Raw genomic sequence first — 7,917 nt, 5'->3', positions numbered from 1 at the left:
TATCCTGCAACCTCTCCCACAGAAGAGACGTTACGAGCCTATCCTTGTTTTATCGTTATTTCCATGGCAGGTGCTCGTCTGAACTCCAATCTCTGGTCCCCCCCCCCCTCGCCAATCTTTCACGAAAAACATCCGTCTAACTGAATCCACTGTGAAAAATTTCCCCCACTCTTTATCTGTGCCTAAATCAAAACGTGGATTCCATGAACAAAGCTTCTTTCTTAGAACTGCACGCCTGTGGAACTCTGTTCAGTCTGCCTGCTTCCCACCTGACTACAACTTGGATGTGTTCAAGTCCAACGTAAACAAATTCCTAATGAACCGCCCCCTTAAGTAAACACTTCATCAAATCTCCACACTAACGTACTGTACTTGCAATAACCCTTATCCCTGAGTGTCTTCCGGGCCTTGATAAGTGGTGATCACCATGTAAAAAAAAAAAAAAAAAAGAAAAAAAAAGTGTATTTATAGAATAAGAAAGGTAAAGGGATGCTTTATCTGGGTAATCGTGGTTCATTGTTTTGTCTGGCAAGTGTTTTCTTCATATCTCGTTGACAGACATGCCTGTACTGAACCTATCCGGTTATCTTGGCGATATCTTCTATGTTAATTTGAAATTTCCTAAAACCAAATGTTAAAAAAAATTTTATTAAGTGATAAATTTTTTTTTTTTTTTTTTTTCTTAAGCTTATCAAAGAAAACTGTTGGTTTCAAGTTTTTTTTGTTTTATTTTCCTGATGGTATTAGCCCCAAGGGGTCAGCATCTAATAGAGAGAGAAACAGAATACATCTGGTGTTATTGACAGTTGTTGTCAGTCGAAAAACACACCTAACCTACTCTCTCAACAAGGTGCTGACTCTTTGGGGGTTAAAACGGCAAGTGGAGAGGGTGGTAACGTAAAATCTGATCAAAAAGATGTATTACACCGGAGGTCTCAAAAGAAGCAAAAAAAAAAAAAAAATTTTTATCTTTTAAATAAATATTTTATAACATTATTTGGTTTTCTAAAATTTCATATTAAACTTTTGAAAGAATATTTTCAAAGATGTGACCAAACTCCTATTGTCTGTATATTTGTTCTATATCATATTACCGAGGAGTTTGAATGTCGGACTCTTTAGGTCAACATTCACCTGTGCCTGTTGAACTTTTAGGAAGCAGATGCAGTTGATGTCAACAAAGTTAGGAGATGGGTTTGCTGATTTCAGAGTGGCGACAGATGTGACAAAGTGCGTTCTGGACACTAATGCACAGCCATCATTCATTTCTGACAAAAGGGTCTATGCATCCGTCTTCATAAAATACATACGAGGGGCGTTCGAAAAGTAATGCCTCCTATTTTTTTTTTTTTTATTCCATCTGAATAGATCAGAGTTTGTTGCAAATTATATTGTTATGATGACTAAACTTATGCATTCATGACCTGAAAGTTTCATCGCTCTGTTGCAGATATTGATAGTGTGAGACTCTAAGAAAGCAATTTCTGTCATGGAAGTGCATCAAGGAATTCCTGGCACATGTGCATTGAGAATGGTGATGACTCTGTAGAAAAATAAATTGTGGAGCACAAAAGGTTACTAGTTTTAATAGTACCACTCCTGTCTTTGCAGCTCTGCAACTTTTTGAGTTAAACAAAAAAAAAATATGAGGCTTTACTTTTGGGACAACCCTTTGAAAGGTGAATTTCTCTGACAAAAAAAAAACAACAACTTGTCTTTATTTCAATTCTTTATTTAAATACTGCAAGATTTTTTTAAAATTTCCATTAATGACAGAACGGAAGAGAAAAAAATAGTTTAAAAAATAAATTGGCTTGTCTTGCCAGACACAACTTCTCTCAGCACGGATTGTTGGGTTTATTGTTAGGGCCCATACATGTAGTACGCAAATTTAAAAACATCTGTTTGAATTAACAAAAAAAAAAAAAAAAAAAAACAAAGGGGGTGGGGGCAAATTATTGTGCTGAATGACAATTTTTTTTACCACATCTGTAAAGCAATTTGAGTTTTTTTGTTTTTTTTTTGGGCGGGGGGGTTATGAAAATTGCTCCAGACAAGACAAAATCACTGACGTAAAGAGCTAAAAAAAAAAAAAAAATTATATATATAATAGATATATATATATATTATTTCAAGTTTAAAAACTACCCAAAAAGATAAGTGTTAGATAGATCTCGGCCCAGTAAACAGCAATTCTTCCTCCTTTGTAAGAAACATCGCTTGTGGAATGTGAGGACTACAGGATAGATTCAGGGGAAGTGAGAGTTTCAGGACTAATGAAAGTAAACTCAAGGTTCACATTCTGCTCTGTTTGTATAAATTGTTACTCCTGAGAAAAGAACGGTAAATGTTATTATTGATGACATTAATTATTTTTAAGTTGGGAAATTTGACAAAAACTATTTTCTTTGTGACCTATTTTTGTTTTAATATTAAGATACTAAACTTGTTTTAACGCAAATACTAATTTAATGGCCTGAATTAAAATAGCATCCAGTTCTTATTTCCAGTTTAATCTGGTATCTTACATCCTGAAAAAGTGAATTGGCTGCCAATCGAGTGCTTTACTCATAACCAATATTTATGGCAGTTCAACACGCTTACATTTTATATGAGATATTAAACTTGTTTTAACACAAACTGATTGCAAAATAATTGGTACACCAATATAAATTATTTTTTACTTAATTTTCCAACTGTATAATTTTGAACTAATTTGTTGTCTTATAGTAATATTTATCAATAAAATAAACCTACCTAATAATTATACTTTATCCCCCCCTCCATCCCATAAACTTTCCTACATGTCATTTTATTGAAACCAGTGTAATTAATTTTGCCGATTTCTTTATAATAATTCAATAGGAGGGGAAAAATGGTTACTTTTTTTTAATTTTTTTTTATTTGTGCTTGCAATATAATTCAGGGGAGATAACTTCTGATAACTAAGCGAAAAAGTCTGTGTAGTATTGTTTTAAAATAGTCACATTGGTACTCCAATAGTGATAAACTCTTTTTGTGGCACAAAGTCGGAAAAGCCAACATCGGAAAATGGTCTTCTCTGGTTTTGTGAACAGACCACTCAGCATTAACCAGTAGGGGCTCCTCAGATGATTGGCAATAAACCAGCCTATTCTCAATGAGAGAAGGTAATGCCTGGGAGAGCACACCTCCTAGAACCGAGCTTGACCATTCTTCACTCTGATAGAGCAGAATCAACTGATGCCATAATGGCTCATAGTCTGTTGGATTGATAAGGACGTATCCTAGACCCAACAGTGCTTGGATCATAGTGTAGTATCTGTTCTGATACTACACTTCACCTTTTCTGTCCTCAGTCAGTGGAGGAGAAATCCTTCATGACTGAGATAATTTTAATTTTTATTCCTATTCAGAGTGCCCTTTTTGGGTAGCTGGATTTTCCCCACATTAAAAAAAACGACCTTGTGTTTAACACTGCCCTCGTGGGGAGGCAAGTAAATAGGAACAAGTAGATTTTTGCAGATGGTCAAAGCCACAAGTCGAAAATCCATGAAACAAATGTTAGCATTTAAAAGAAAAGATTCTTTGAATCAAATAACTAAAGTTTTTATTTTTAAATATTTAAGGAATTGATTATCTGTTTGCATAAAAAAAAAAATAATAAAATAAAATCTTTTTAAAATTTGATTAAAAATAATACTGTGGAAGTTGCTTGCATCAATAATAATAACTAGCGGAAACCTGTGGAAATTCCACAATGGTATCTTTCATTCATAACATATTGCTGCTGGGCATACGGTTGACATTTAGCATGAATGGAGACCCCGAAATATTATTGTAGCCTTTTTCTCAAAACTGCAAAAATATTTATCTATAAGTAATTTAGTTAATGTAGTGTCAGAATATATCTGGTTATTACAGTTTATCTCCAACATCCTTATAGGAGTTTGTCACATATTTCCATTGTATGAACGTCTGGCGCAAACGGAAACCCTACAATGCCATCTTTAGACAGAACAGATACTACCCTTGGATCGTAGCCAGAAGACTAAGAAGGTATATTTTAGTTTCAAGTATGGCCTAATATCGACATCACGTTTTTTTTTTTTTTTTTTATTACATTGTCTTCGGTGATCGGGAGATCCTATTTATTAAAATGGAGGATAGAAGGTGATATCATACTACGAATATTAAATTAGCATCTCTATATACAAATTTAATGTTCGTAATATGTTATCACTTTCTATCCCCCCTTTTTAATAAATAGGATCTCCTGTTTGAATAATTTATAATCTAGAAACCGAGAAACACATACATATGTACGTTAAAGGTACTACGGTATTAATATATAGATAATAATAAAAAAATGATGTTTAAGTATTAACATGAGCTTCCCCTGCAGCCGCTCAAAATCACAAAGCGAGAATCTGTGTCACCAGCCGAGATAATCATTAAGCTCCCAAAGAGTCAATTTAGAAAAACCCTAATAAAAATTAAAAAAAAGATCGGTACTTGTATAGTTTAATCAAGACATTAAAAAAATTAAAATATAGAAAAAAAAGTTTAAATTGTACATATCCGTTATGGAATGAAGTTCTCCGAAAAAAATTTCACCTAATTACATCAAGTTTTTTTTTTTTTTTTTTCTTACAGCGAAAAAACAATTTGTTATGATACTGAGCAAAAGGATCAATTTTTAGGAAGAAAAGCTAGTTATTAAAGATGGGGAGGGAGTGTCGGCACTTTACATTGAGTTATCTCCCCATGGCGTGTTAAAAAAATTCCAAGATGTCTATCTTCAACGTGCTGTCATAAAAACATGTTTTTCCGCTGTAAAAAAACAAAAAAAAAAAACTACTCGATCAAATTAAATGAAATTTTTTTTTTTGAGATCTTCAGTCGATATTTTCCTTTTTTAATGTCCTGATTAAACTGTACAAGTTCCAAAAGACCTAAAATCAACAGTAAAGATTTTTTTTTTTCCTCAATTTTGTCACAGCCATTTAAAGAGGAACAGCAAATTAGAAAGTAGATTCACATGGACATTAAATAACAAATAAAAAGATGCAACAGCAGCAGCTGAAGCAAGGCACTTGAGTGATCGACATCCACCCAGGGTAGAGAGGAGACAAGAACAGGGGTAGGGGTGTGGTCAGTTTGAAAACTAATTGTTGGACATCAAGCAATATACAAACATAGGATAGTAAAAAATTTAATTGAGATATGAGTGCAGGCGTATATTCAAACTTCCATTTTATTATATATATAACTGGTGGGACCTGTAAAAATTCCACAATTTTATGATTCTGTAATGTAGTTTCCAAAGATATCTATATATATATATATATATATATATATATATATATATATAATGGGGTGGGGGAGGTCTATCTCCAAAAACCTTCAACTAGTTTGTGACATTTCTATTCTATGGATGTAAGGCCCAAATGTACACCACACAATATTATTGTATAAACTTTGTTCAAACTGTACAGGTTCGAGCCTAACTTCCTACTATCACTTTTTTTGCTCAACACACACCTCCAAACACCCGGGCAACACCAGGCACCCATGCTAGTACTTTATATAGAAGTACTTTGGTTAATAGTGTTCCAAATATATTTAAAAAAAAAAAAAAAGGTTGTGGAAGTTTGTGACATATTTCAAGCATGAAGGCAGACTACACAATATTATTGTATTATCTTTGTTCAAACTGAAACATATTTATATAAGTACTCTAGTCAATGGTGTTTGGAAATATATCCGGTTATGGGGGATTTATCTCCAAAAACCTTGTGGGGAGTTTGTTTCATATCTTATGAACATCTGATGTGGACACAGACCTTTTCCCCTTCTCGATATTATAGATATAACAAACAACACTTTGATTCTAATCCAAAGTAAGTATATTTTAGTTCAAGTTTCACGTTTAACATAACATAAAATTAAATTTTAAATATTATTTGTTTTGCATTACACTTTCGGTGATCGAGCAATCCCATCTTTTAAAAAAAATGGGTGTAGGGTGATAACATATATATGATGTGAAATTGCTTTAATGTATTGTTTTATAGACAATGATAAACTATAACAAATACATTTCATGTAATTTTTGGACAGAAATGAATTTTTTTGTAGCGTCAATCCAGAACCCGACTCAACTTCGCATTGGCATCTTCCAGTAAGCAGCCAAAAGATGCCAATATGATCAGGCAATCAACATGACAAATTTCACTAAAATTGTGAAAATCACTGCAACAAGAACATTTTTTTTTTTTTCGTAAATAGAAAATGAATAATAGCGCCCTGTGTAAAATGGGAAAAAATGGACCCTCCTAAGGATTAAATAAAAACAAATATCAACTGAAAACCTATTTTGAAGTAAAAAAAAAAGTTAGGACATTTAACTTTCTTTAAGAGAAAACGGAAAGTTGTTAAAATATTTATTTTCTTTAAAAAAGAAAAAAAAATATCATTTTACTATAGTTTCTATGTTTTCGCCATAAAAAATATTTATTTGCAAGTTTTCTCGTGAGTAAAAAAATTATTTATTTGAAACTTTTCTAAAAAAAAAAAAAAATAAAAAATTTGAGAATTTTTCTTGAAAAAAAAATTTATATTTTTTATAGAACTTTTTTTTTTTTTTTTTGTAAATAGAAAATGAATAATAGCGCCCTGCCTGGGTGAAGGTCAAAACAGGACCCCCTAAACATTTAGCAAAAACAAATATTAACAGCAAACCTTTTTAAGTAAAAAAAAAAAAGAAGTTGTAAAGATATTTAATTTTCTTTGAAAGAAAATAAAAATTTTTTTTTTTTTTTTTACATTTGTTTCTATGCTTTTGTCATAAAAAATATTTATTTGCAAGTTTTCTCATTATAAGTAAAAAGAAATTATTTGAAACTGTTCTTGAACATAAAATATTTTGCTTGAAACTAAAAAATTATTTTCTTTCATAGTTGCTTCTGTTTTCATCATAAAAAAGATTTATTCGAGAACTTTTCTTGAAAAAAAAAAAAAAAAATTTTTTTTTTTTTTTTTTTTTCATATAATTACACTTACGATAATTATTTCTGTGTTTTACAATTTTTGTTTCCAATGTTTCAACTTTATTGTCTCTGGCAGGCTTTCACATCTGCCCTTTCTAGTTACTTAAGTAACCATGCCGGAAGATGCCAATGCAAAGTTGAGTCAAGTTCTGGACTAGTACATTTTCATTCATGATATAATGTCAAAAACGTCAAGACAAAAATATACAAACATTGACATTTTCACATTTCTCTATATTTAGGATTCTTCCTTCCATATATGGGTATTGACTGAATTTCGTCAATGACGAAAAAGGATTTGAATAACAGATGTTGCTAAAAATGATTTAACATCAATGACGACATTTATCTGTCGTATTCACCATCATCTGTATTTGGCTCTATTTTAGTTTCTATTTAAATATCGAGCATTTTTCTTTTTTTTGTAAAATGCCACAAAACTTACAAAAAGATAACACAGACGCTAAGTAACTATGCAAATACAAGCGCATGTCAATCATTAATTCTCATGCGTTTGTGTAGCCATACAGCATACTTCTGTATTATTAAGCTCTACTATTTATTGAGCACTATTGAAATGTCAGAAAATATCCCCAACATATTTTAAAATAATATTTTTAATATATATATCTTCTGAAAGATACTACATTAAAAGGGTTGATTAATAAATATACTATATACCTGCTCTGTCCTTCATTGAACATTCTTGAATAAACACATGGGTTTCAGTGGATCTATATCTAGGACTATACAACCATTATATATATATATATATATATATATATATATATATATATATATACACACATGCACATAATTATATATATATACACACACATGCACACAATTATATATATTTATATACACACACACATGCACATAATTA

This window comes from Euprymna scolopes, chromosome 45 (assembly GCF_053919585.1).
Source record: "Euprymna scolopes isolate OS-2025 chromosome 45, ASM5391958v1, whole genome shotgun sequence".
Classification (NCBI taxonomy): domain Eukaryota; kingdom Metazoa; phylum Mollusca; class Cephalopoda; order Sepiida; family Sepiolidae; genus Euprymna; species Euprymna scolopes.
The sequence above is the reverse complement of the archived record's forward strand: the minus strand, read 5'-3'. Positions refer to the sequence as shown.